Source organism: Typopeltis vanoorti, chromosome 7 (genome assembly GCF_054136105.1).
Source record: "Typopeltis vanoorti isolate ZY-2024b chromosome 7, IOZ_Tvanoo_1.0, whole genome shotgun sequence".
NCBI classification, from domain to species: Eukaryota; Metazoa; Arthropoda; class Arachnida; order Uropygi; family Thelyphonidae; genus Typopeltis; species Typopeltis vanoorti.
Window position 1 is genome coordinate 12,044,936 of NC_143555.1, and position 13,405 is coordinate 12,058,340.

Here is a 13,405-nt window from a genome sequence, read left to right on the forward strand (position 1 = left end):
GGATGATATACTTTTGCAAAGTGTCCACTTAGTAATTCTACTATTTCGGCTGATTCAGTTACCTCCCTACCATCGGCATTCCTTAAAATCATTCTGCTGTAAACATTCTTTCTTTTATTTGCAGCATATTGAAAGAACTGTTTGGGATTATCTTTGGCCTGCACTGTAGAGAGGTGGAGAACAGTTGCATGTTCTCAAGCCAAGAAAGTGACTAGTACAGAAAGGAAGAACAAAACTGCAATACAAGAAGAGATTATCTCCTGTGATTCAAGGCAAATTATAAGGACTTCTTTTATATGGCCAGCAGAAGACGAAATGATTGTGGAAAAATTACATTGTTAAATGAAAATTGGAATGAGTGAGCAATGTCGATGATATAGTGGAGTTGATTAATGATTACTTTGGGATGTTTCATCTTGGCAAAGTAAGTTTTATTACTAGAAGGATGGGGAGGGCTAGAAATGCATAAATAGAATATGTTTCAAGTACTAAATATTTTGGATGTCAATAAGGCAGTGGGACTGGATGGGATATCCAATATGTTTTAAGAGAATGTTCTAAGGCAGTGTTCTTCAACCTTTTTTCACCTGCGGACCTGGAAAAATAGGAGAAATATTTCGCAGACCAGCTGACGGCTAAGACAGAAACATAAACCAATGTAGATAGTATTTTATTTATTAAATCCAATCTTATAAAATTATGATTTTTAGCTAGCGTGACATCTGCTGCTGCTTAGAGGTTAGAAAATTTGATATACATGGCTTGAGCGTTGTTTCTGAGATGAAGAAATTTTTGGCGGACCGCCAGGAAATTTCCACAGACCGACACCGGTCCGTGGACCACAGGTTGAAGAACAAGGTTCTAAGGAATTAACACTTGGTTGATCTAGCTGTTCATCTAGAAGAGGATACAAGTCTTATATTAAATACCATGAGCCTGAACACTCTGGACTTGCAGAGCATGTTATCGACTCTATGAAAATGAATTCATGAGTATATATATATATATATATATATATTAAAAAGTTAGGAAATTATTGAACGTTTTCAGTTATTTTACATTAGCTACTCAGGTGGAGCTTTTTAGAATTGTGCTGTTATTGTTTAATTGTCATTCTGTGATGTACTGATGCTGCCTATGATATCTTAGGCAAAAATTCTAGTAAATAAAATTTTTTATGTGAGTTTTCTTTCATTTTTATAATTATTTTCAGCATTTGTGCACTTTCAATTAATTTGAACTTAAAAGTGACCTAATCAGCAACAAAATAATCATTTTTTTCAAATAAGCAAAAACTGGCATACACATAAATTATTGGAATACTGTACATACATTGAGCATATGTGACCGGAGCATGTAATTCGTTACATGGCACGATGCACTTTCCCCATGTTGGTATCTGCTGACTTCTTTCCAAGCAGTGTATAATTAGTTAATTGATTGAATATGTTTGAAGCACACTTCCCAAAACATGCAACGAATAAAACTATTCCAGTATTAAGGTTTTTAAAATATTACTGTTTGATGGAATGAACAGGGATTTCAACTAGTAGGCTGAATTTGATATCAGCGCCCTGTAACTAATATTGTCACAGCCTGTATGGAAATTGCATCCACTGCAATGGATACATTTCTGAAGCCTTTTATTTCACACTTAATAATCACATCTGCCAAAAACTCAGTTCTTTTATTTGTGTTTAAAGTTGAATTTTAAACAAATGCAGTATTATTATTATTATTATTTTGTAAAACGTCCAAGAAGTCTGAAGACTCATCGAAGGAGGACACCTACTCTACAACTGTCTGTCTTCACCACTCCATCCACCAACTACACCTAACCTCTATACCAAGGGTATCAAACTGGTGGCCTGCAGGCCGCATGCGGCCCCCAAAGCAATTTCTTGCGGCCCACGATGCCTCAAAGAAAGATTTTAAAAAAAGGATGGTTGCTTTTTATAATAAAACAGAAATACCGTATTTACTTGAAAATAACTCGCCCTCGCATATGACTCACCCCTGTATCTTGATTTTACTTTATGAAAAAAGAAATTAAAAAGTTTTGCATATACATTGCACACTAAAATAAAGTTTAACCACTTTCAAGTCGGGGTAAACAACACGCAGTAAACAACACGCCCTCCCCAACTGCCACTATATTGCAGATGCAAGAAAAACAAGTAGTTTTATTGTACCACTGAATAAAGTACAGAGACATTTGCTGTCTGTGTAATACAGGGTTTCCCAAACTGTGTTCCGCAGAAGGTGAATAAGTGTTCAGCGAGAATTTCTCCTGGCATTTGTCATTTTAGTTTTCTAAGCATTTTTCATGAATAAATATTTTATAGTGGAAATATTCTGAGCAGAATAATATTCGTGAATATGTTGAAAAGCTCAGACCAGAACGCCTAATAACATCTGTGTAGCAAATGTTAGTGACCAAGTTGTGTATTTTTAAACATGGAAGTATTCATGAATTATCGTTAATTTTCACACATCGAAACCTTTTAACATTTGGAAAAGGGAATACCGCTGTTTATGCCCGGTCATAAAAATTGCCTGCAAGTGGATTATAACAATGGGCAGTGTATCCTCTGTTCTCAAAACTGAAGGAAATGACATCTGTGTAGCAAATGTCAGTGACTAAGGGGCATATTTTTAAACATGGAAATATTCATGAATTATCGTTAATTTTCACACATCGAAATCTTTCAACAATAGGGAAAGAGAACACCACTGTTTATGACCTATCATAAAAATTGCCTGCAAGCTGATTACAACAAATTGCAAATGTTAGTGACCAATCAGCAAGGAAGTATAAAGAAAATTTTTCTACTAAAATCGAAGATCAAGGTAGTCTGTATCCGGTTCTCAAATCTAGTAATATTGAATACTTTCTTCGCAAGTTTGTATTGTAGGTTGAAAGTTTAGAAACAGTAGTGCCATGATTTTTTAAAAGTAATAGGCCTTCAGATTTAAATTTTAATATGAATAAGAGACAAGGGACTGTGTTTAATTTTGGCATCAAGAAATCTCTCATTTGAAGGTGTTTGTGATGCAACAGATAGCGAGTCATCCACCACAAGCCTTCAAAGCGATCTCCAGGATGTACAAAAGAAGGGGAAAACTACCAGCACACAGAAGAAAAAGTCTGCATTCACTCGTAAGTACTTATAATATTATAAATTTTTGGTGATCAGAATGGGATATGTCAATGAAAATCAGCACAAATTAATTTAATAATGTTTATGTTTACTTGATGTTTAATTAATTAATGATCGATTATTAATTAATAATAAAAGACAGTTAAATTAACAATTAATTATTAATTAATACATTACAAAATAACCAAGGTGTTCCATGAAAATTTCAGGATTTGTAAAGGGTTCCGTGAAAATTTCAGGATTTGTGAAGTGTTCCGTCGTAGGAAAAGTTTGGGAAATGCTGGTGTAATATATTTTGCAACATGTGTAATATATTTCTTTACTGCGATTAGAGATGACTGGGATAAAAACGGCACTAACTAATGAATCACGTGTCCCCTCCCACATTTACCATGCTGCTTAGACTCAAGCAAAACCATATGTTGCACCGGCAAACACAGTATCTAACTAAAAACTTTAGTTGTGGGATTGGATGGTATACCGGCACAGGTCTTACGAATTATCAGCTAAAGAATTATCAGTGCCCTTGACCATGTTGTTTAATCTGAGTCTCGGGTCTGGTTTAGTCCCAAAGGTGTGGAAAGAGGGGAAAATAGTTCCACTGCATAAAGGAGGATCCAAGACTACTGTTGCAAATTACCGACCTATCACATATCAGGAGTCGTTGTCAAGGTCTTGGAGAAAGTAGTCAAGGGAGAAATACAGGAATGGATTGATCAAAATGAGATACTGTATGGGGGACAGCATGGCTTTGTGAAGGGCAGATCATGCCTCGGTAACTTGCTCAAGTTTTATAACACAGTGATGGCTGAACTGGATAAGGGTAATGGGTTTACAGTGATACTGCTGGACCTGGCTAAGGCATTTGACAGGATACCACATGGAATTCTAATCCATAAACTACAACATATGGGAATGGATATAGGGTTGGTGAGGTGGATAGGTGGGTGGTTGGTAGAGAGATATCAGAGAGTAGTTTATTCAGGAGTAGAGTCCAAAAGACGGCCTGTGACTAGTGGTGTGCCACAGGATTCTGTTCTTGGACCACTGCTGTTTAATTTGTTCATTAACAATATAGGGAAGGATCTAAGAGGAACAGTTCATTTGTTCGCTGATGATGCAAAGTTGGGTAGTGCAATAGTGAATGCAGAAGATGTCACTTCTGGGCTAAGGAAAATGGATGTCAATTTAATGTGACAAAATGTAAGGTTATGCATTTTGGGGTGAAAAGATTAGCAGCAGTATACCACATTGGTGGAACCGTACTCCAGGAGATTGACAACATTGACAACACTCCCAAGTCCCAGGAACTTGGTTGTATTGGTGGATAGAGAGATGAAGTTTAGGGAGCACATTGCAAAAGTGGGTAGATCAGCTCATCAACTCACTTGGTTGTTGAAAAATACTTTGACGAGCAGAGACAAGCAAGTTATTGTACCTCTGTACCGAGCCTTGATAAGACTTCATCTTGACTACTGTGCCCAGATTTGGTCACCTAGGTTTCTTCTTGATGGGGAGGAGGTGGGGAGGATCCAGAGGCGAGTGACTAAGATGATAACAGGTCTATGGAACAGGTTGAAGATTTGTGGGTTGCAGAAACTAGTTGATAGGCAGAGGAGGGGAGATATGATTGAGACATTCAAATTGCTAAAGGGATTCTATAGGATTAATTCAGAGGATATTTTTGAGATCAGGACTGGTGGTGGGAGAACTAGGGGACACCTATGGAAGCTGGGCAAGAGTGTGGTTAGCAGGGGTGTTAGAGCTGGGTTCTTTACTTTTAGAGTGGTAAATGAGTGGAATAAGCTGCCAGAGTCTGTTGTGGGTGCTATGATGGTGAGTAAGTTCAAGGCAAGGTATGATAGATACTGTGAGAATGTCGTGTGGACATGATGTTTAGGGCCTCTTTTTTTTTTTTTTTTTTTAGAGGAGATCAAATTGTTCCTAGAAATGAGAAATAATGATGTTGCATTTCTTAATGATCAGACATGGGTACAAGATCTAGCATTCTTAGTTGATATTACAGGACATTTGAATGATTTAAATGTCAAACTTCAGGGGAAAGATCAGTTAATAACACACATGTATGTTGCACTGGCAAGTTTTAGATTTAAGTTAGTTTTGTTTCAAAATCATTTAAAAGAGAATAATCTAAATTACTTTCCTATGTGTGAACAGTTGAACAATAAGAATCAAAGTTTTAACTTTTCTCAATATCATCCCAAACTAGAAAAGATAAATTTGATGGGGGATTTAAAGATTTTAAGGAGCAAGAAGTTTTCTCGCTTTTTATAGATCCTTTTTCCTTTAATTTCAAAAAAGCTCCTATTTATATTCAAATGAAACTTATTGATTTCCAAAATGAAATCAATTCCATTCTAAAAGCGAAATAAATACCAAGAAGTTGGTGTACCAAAAATATACAGTTATTTAAGTCAAAAATATCCAGAAATAAAAACGTTTGCAGCAAATATGCTGTTATTTTGGAAGCACCTATTTATGTGAACAATTATTCCCATGTATGAAAGGTAACAAAACAGCCCACAAATCAAGATTAAGCGACATCAACCTTTCTGCCATGATGAAAGTCGTATGCTCACAATCTTTGAGTCAAAATTTTGGCAGGCTGGTTAATAATAAACGTCAAGTGTCAGGAAAAAAATAAAATACTGAAATTAAACTACTATGATTATATTATGCAAATATATATATTTAACCTGAAAATATTTTCATTTTACCCCAAAATATTTTCAGTAACATTTAAAAAATTCCCCAAAATATAGACTCCCCCTCCAAAAAAATAAATAAATAAAAAATATAGAAGTATTTTATTTCAACACAAACACAAAAAATTTCAAACTAACAGGAGGCTCTGTAAATTTTTGTGGTGGTTATTAATGAGAGTTTATACTTTTTTTTTAGAATTTATAAAATTATAAAGATTTGATTTATTCAAATAAAATTTGAATAAATTTAAAACTAAAAATCTGAGCTTTTTCGAAATTAAAGGAAAAAGGATCTGTAAAAAGCGAACACACTTCTTCTTGCTCCTTAAAATCTTTAAATCGCCTATCAAATTCTCATTTTATCTTTTCTAGTTTGAAACAATATTGAGAAAAAATGCGTGAAGATATCTATCTGTATGCGTTGGTTTCCTGAAGACTGAAATTTTAATATTATTTTAATTTCAATCTTCAGGAAACCAACACATACAGATAGATATCTTCATGCATCCTCTCACCACTACCCTCCACAGAAATATGACATTATATCTACTCTTGCACATCGGGCCAGATCCTTATTATCAGATGACGAAGAGTTTCAAAATGTACTTAATTTCCTCAAAAAGACATTGAAAGTTTATTTTTCCCTTGGTTAGACTATAATAAATTTAGTTTAATCCTTTATCCAAGTGTGAGCAAACAAAGTTCGAGCCTGAAAATATCTTCAGGACTGAGGTAAGGTAGTACAACACTGGGCAACTCGTAGCAAAGGTGGATCAAGCTCTCAACTCCTTGTCTCAGTATCTCCCATAATGCACAGTTCATTTCCTTGCGGACATGTATACTGCTATGCATTAAGGGGGGGGGGGGCACCTTTGCTGCAAGTTGCCCGGTGTTGTACTACCTTACCTCAGTCCTGAAGATAATTTCAGGCGCAAACTTTGTTTGCTCACACTTAGATAAAGGATTAAGCTAAATTTATTATAGTCTAACCAAGTGAAAAATAAACTTTCAACATCTTTCTCTAAATCCAGAGTAATTTACTAAAAAGGTGGCACACCGTTTGGCAGCTCCTATAGGAGGAGATGACCTTACTAATGCTTCTGCCTGGTATCTCCACTTGGGCCTGGCTCCCACTCAAGAGACTTCAATAAAGGTTGAAACTAGTCTGGGTAGCGGCCCTTCCCTTAATGCATAACATTATACATATCTGCAAGGAGATGTGTTTTGCATTATGGGAGATACTGAGATAGGAGTGTTGGTAGCTTGCTCCACCTTTGCAAGGAGTTGTCGTGTTGTACTACCTTACCTCAGTCCTGAAGATATTTTCAGGCACAAACTTTGTTTGCTCACACTTGGATAAAGGATTAAACTAAATTTATTATATTCCTCAAAAAGACCTTTGTCAATAATGGTCTCGTGAATTGAATTTCCTCAAAAATTTTTCATTTTTTGAGGAAATGAATTTAATTTCCTCAAAAAATGAAAGTTTATTTTTCCCTTGGTTAGACTATTATAAATTTAATTTAATCCTTTATCCAAGTGTGAGCAAACAAAGTTTGCGCCTAAAAATATCTTCTGGACTGAGATAAGGTAGTACAACACTGGGCAACTCGCAAGAGAAGCACATTTTGATGTCGAACTTTTTTAAAATTCTAGCCAGTTTGGGGGAGAGGGAACTAATGTAAGGCAAGCTGATGTAAGCTCTGAGGGTTGTAGAATCTCCATTGAGAAATGTATTTTTCGCCGTCGTTAACAAACTAATGGAGATTCTACTACCCTCAGAGCTTACATCACCTTGCCTTACATTAGTTCCCTCTCTCCCAAACTGGCAAGAATTTTAAAAAAGTTCGACATCAAAATGTGCTTCTCTTGCGAGTTGCCCGGTGTTATACTACCTTATCTCAGTCCTGAAGATATTTTTAGGTGCAAACTTTGTTTGCTCACACTTGGATAAAGGATTAAATTAAATTTATAATAGTCTAACCAAGGGGAAAATAAACTTTCATTTTTTGAGGAAATTAAATTCATTTTGAAACTCTTCGTCATCTGATAATAAGGATCTGGCCCGATGTGCAAGAGTAGATATAATGCCATATTTCTGTGGAGGGTAGTGGTGAGAGGATGCGTGAAGATATCTATCTGTATGTGTTGATTTCTGAGGATTGAAATTTAAATAATATTAAAATTTCAGTCTTAACTCTGATCTAACCTTAGTCAGCCAAAAGAAAAACATCACCATCTTCAGTTCCCAGGAGTATACAATTCTGTATACTCCTGGGAACTGAAGATGGTGATGTTTTTTACAAATAATAAATCACCTTCAGTTCCCAGGAGTATACAGAATTGTATACTCCTGGGAACTGATGCCAACACCACATAGACTGCAATCAAACTTCTAATATTCACAAATGTTATGATGAACTTGAAAGAGGTATCCTGGAGTCAAAAGAAATTACCCTCGATTCTACCCACACGAATAACAACCTTAGCTACAGTTTGCCAGATTCGCATGGCTCTGCTGTTCATTGCTGGCGTTCTCACAAGATCACACACGTGTGTAAATGAGCTAGAACTGAAGCGCAGACTCTAATTGAACTTAAATGTCGTTTTTTTTTATAGCACTGTCGTTGTTAGTGTGTAATGTTTCTGTTGGTCTTTTTTGTATATGTCTTTGTACTTTGACACCTGACGAAGTTGGCTTACCAACGAAACTAGTTGTGTCCGTATTAAACTTTTATTCTTAATTATCTTGGTGGTTTAAGTCATTAAAATTATTGAATATGTTCATAAACCGAGTCAATCTGCATACAAATAATAAATCACCTTTTATTCTTATTAGGGAGCACTGGAGACTGAGAGGGGCAGTTCAATCTCCACCAGTAGCCAATCAAAGATAGCTGGCCCAAGATTATCACTAATTATACATGACAGCTGGTGAAGAGAGGCAACTGACAAGTGCCACCATCTCGCAGTCCCTAATCTTAAGAACATTTACTGTCTGAAAATTTTGTGGGTTCTATGGTCAATTTTCTTGAGTTTATGGGACGAAAAACCCAAGATTGTGGGAGAAAAAAAAAACGCTTGCCCATGCCAGAGATTGACTTTAAAAAAAAAAAGCTTAGTAAAAGTTCCTGTAGTTGGAGAGTAGAGTTGAACTTACTACAATTTAAGCGATTTAGCACCATGGATGGAACATGCAATTTCCACTCAGTTACAAAGGTGTTCTGTATATATTATATTATATTTCTATATGTATAATATTATATAAGGTATGATGCAAAAAAAATCAGTACAACTTCGACTCATTTCAAATACCTTTCTCTATTAGATTAGAAGTAAATTAGTGTTCTTTGTGTCAGGTTACTAGCCTAGCGATGGATAGTCCAGTGGTAGGGCTGTTACCTTAAGGCTTCTGAACTTGACTTCCAAATTTAAACCAGCAGGAGAAATAGGGTATATTGAAGGGGTAAGAGGAGATTTTAGAGGGGACATAAATATAGACCAGAAATGGAGAGAACCTATAGACCTCAAGTACTCTAATAGCATAAGGATCATAAAATAAGAAGAATTGGCTGATAAGGATTTATACAAAAGATTAAAGTGAGTGGATTTTCCTGAAAGTAGAGGAAGAAAAGGATAGATCCAGCTGGGGGACCATGGGAGTGCTACTTCAAGACAATTGTCCCTTATGGCCCTGTTGGTCCACGAGTCCTTATTGAATATATTTGGACCACCGTACCATATCTGGTGGGCTCCCCTGTCCGCCACCTAGAGGATGTGCTCTCTTCAGGGTTCCCCCAAAAGCCAGATGAATAAGTGAATTCAGTTAACTACTTAGGATGTATGATTACATATGAAAATGAAAAAGATATAAACCTAAAAATTGCAAAATATTTAAAGAGTAACTGGTGTAATTAACTCTATATTTAAACCTAACCTAGTTCAAAAACAAACTAGACTAAAAGTATTCAATACATTAGCCCTAGCAGTCCTATTGTATGGAAGTGAAATCTGGACAATAAAACAAAAAGACAAATTAAGATTAATAACAGCTGAAATGAAGTTTATGAGAAAAACTGCAAAGTATACTCTATTTGATCAGAAAAAAATGAAGGAATTAAACTAGGAATCAGTAATAAAAAAATGTAAACATAAATGGATGTAACATGTTGAAAGAATGAAAACAGAAAGATTACCAAAATAAGTTTTAAATTACAAACCATTAGGAAAAAGAAAACTGGGACATCCTCTAAAGAGATTCAACGATGACTTCTAAGGTGGGAACAGGGCCAATCTAGACCTAAATCCTTGAAAAGTGTGATGATGATGACCGAACTTCGACACCCCTTCAGTACACACCGTTTGACTGCATGCATATTAATAGAAGAGCACGTGTAGCGTCTATGCCATTACATTTAGCTGTGGCAATGGTTAATGGGAGGAAAACTTTGTAGAAATTGCTGAATTCTGTAGGTCACAGCATCAGGTGGAAGTAAATGAACTTTAACATTTATTTCATGAGATTTTCAATATTTTGCTATATTTATTTGATTTTTCATGGATAGATATGGTGATGTTCTTTGTAGTACATTAATTTTTATGAATGTGTAAAAAATTGTTCATCTAATAAAATAGGGAACTATAAATTTCTAATGTGAGCTCAGTTCAAACTATACAAAGATAGTCTGCTCTCTAATACGCCATACATACCGAAATCATATGAAGTAGTTGGTGGTAGACCTCGCATAACCAGAAGTGACATCTGTATGTTACCTGCAAGCTGACAAGCAGAAGATTAGGTACTTATTCGCCATCATGCTAAAGAACAGAAACTGTTATGTGGTTGATATTTTCCTATTAGCTGGTTATACGTTTTCATGGTTTTGTTAAAAATTGATTCTATAGAATATAGAATGTTTTGTTAAAATTTGGAGTTTATTTTTTGTGATGTAGTCAGGATGGCATGCATGTTGTGTATGTGCACGTTCACTGCACACGCATTTTTGAATAACAGCTTCACACACGTAAGAGAAAAGTAAATATAATTTGTTATTACATGACACTATGTAGGAGTCCAAGACTCATTGTGGGAGGGCACACATCCATCTCCCCTAATATTTAACTCTCCTACCACACACAACTACCATTACTCCATCTACCACCCATCACCACCACCAGTATTTTTTATCTGTAAATTGCACGTGTTCTGATTACTCCTATATATTTCGCTCAATACATCATGAGCTTCTTTCAGGGAAAAGACAATTACCAGTTTTTCTCTCTTCTCTCTGAAGAAGCTTATAACATATTGAGCGAAACATATAGAAGTAATAAATAATAATAATTATTATTATTATTACATAACACCTCCACGGAGTCCAAAGACTCATCGAGGGAGGGCACCCATTCCAAAACTCTCCACCTCCACCTCTCTACCAACCGCAACTACCTTCATCATCTACACCAACGCCATCTACTGCCAACCACCACCACCGCTAGTATTTTCACAGACAATTACAAACATCCATGCCCACTGTGGGATTCAAACCCGCAGTCTTTTGGCTGGAGAGCGGATACAAGGACCACTCGGCCAACCAGGTCGGCCAGTTTTTTCTTACATGTCTGAAGCCATTATTCAAAATTATTATTATTATTTTATTATTATTATTTAATGCCTCCAGGGAATCCAAAGACTCATTGAGGGAGGGCGCTTGCTCTACAGCTCTGTCTCCACAACTCAATCCACCAACTGACCGCAACTACACCATCGCCATCAACTATCGACCACCACTATTTCCACAGACAATCACAAACATCCATGCCCATGGCGGGATTTGAACCTGCAGCTATTTGGCTGGAGAGCAGATCTGCTACCACTCGGCCAGCCAGGCTGGCCTGTCTCACATGCATGACTCTATTAAACAACTAGTAACTTATTCTTGTGTATTTGTGTGTTGGTGTTTTGTGGTGTGTTCTGCTGGGGGATGTGGCAGGTTGTATGTTAATCTCCAAGAGCTGCAGGTATTTGGTTCTTGTTGGTTCGTGATAGCCTGCTTGGTATGACTATAGAACGATAGTGTATACTCCAATATGAGTTACATATATTGTGTATATATATCCTAATCTTTAGAGGTACCTGTTGTTGTGTCCCAATTTATGATTATTAGGCTTTCAACTATCCTTACATGTGAAACTCTACTTGTCTTTGTCTAAATCTTATTTATATACGAGATATCACCCAAATACAAATATTCAAGCTTCTTCTCCCCTTAGTGTCCCTAAATATTTATTTTATACTGCACCTTTCAGGACATTTAGTGTAAGATATAAAATTCAAAAACAAGGAGCAATTACCAAAATATGTCTGAGTGTGAAACTAATATGCAGTCGTGACCTTTATCTCGTAACTTAACAAATACCCCCCCCCCCCCCCCGCGTGATTAGGTTGGTACGATGTTACAAGGGGTGCATTGAGCGGCAATCTCAGACAACTGTATTTTCAATGAACAAAACTTTATTGAACTCTTAAGCATGGTACAATTCATTCTTTATCAAATAAAACTCAATTCAATACTAAAATTATATAATACAAATTCTCACTAGCTAAACACAAGTATTAGGTTAAGACCCTACATGAGAATTGTGATCATATCGCCATAACAGATTCTATACATACAAACATGTATAATCCTAGAACTTGTTGATCCTTTGTCTAAACCCTTACTGGTTTGATCATGCTATAATTCTGTATTTTCTAGGACATATATAATCAGTTACTCTAATTTTCTCACTAAGACAATATAGATTAAAATTATCCTTTCACTGAGCTAATACGCACTTTTAACCTTTAAAACTCTCTTAATTAAAATACAATGTACATGCATAAATCTCTAGGAACACGAATACGTATTAGTTAATAGTAACAAGCTCATTTTTATTCTAGTTAGACATGTACTAAAGTTCCTAGTATAATTCTCATTAATCCTTTCAACTGTTCAGTAATTGAACAATGACAACAGTTACATATGATTTGAATTGACACAAGATTTTACAGTACCTTTTGACTTGGGTCTTCTACATTGGTCTCTACTTTTTTCTGATATTTACCTTCCTAGGACGAACTCTTCTATAACTTATCACTCCTAAGACACTAAGATGGGCTTTCACAATCTTTACCTTACATTCTTCAATCAAGGGCATACATAGGATCATCTATTCTATGGCTGTGAAATTCACCATGTGGGCACTGACTTCTTTATAGAATTTTCTTTTCTCTCATTACGATCACTGGACAATGAAACACACTGACATTATCGTCTCTCTTTTTAACTAAATGGCATCCCTCATTTCTTACAATAGGAACACGGAATCGAAATCCTGCACACTTTGTTTCCTTACTGTGTCGGACGGAGAAAACTCCTAACCCGTCACTAAGGAAAACCGTGTGAGACCTATACAAAAACTCATGAAGAAAAACTCTCAGGAAAAAAGCCTTGTGGTGGTGGTGGTGGGGGGGGG

General features: G+C 36.0%; 1 protein-coding gene across 1 annotated transcript in view; it reads right to left on the reverse strand.

Moving 5' to 3' along the window:
* Positions 1-846: 846 nt before the first annotated feature.
* LOC150104485 (LYR motif-containing protein 9-like) overlaps positions 847-13,405 on the reverse strand; it is a 152,832-nt gene continuing 140,273 nt past the window's right edge. The window contains exon 4 of the transcript XR_016548526.1: positions 847-897. The gene's annotated coding sequence lies outside the window, so the exon portion shown is untranslated. The remainder of the gene's footprint in view (positions 898-13,405) is intronic.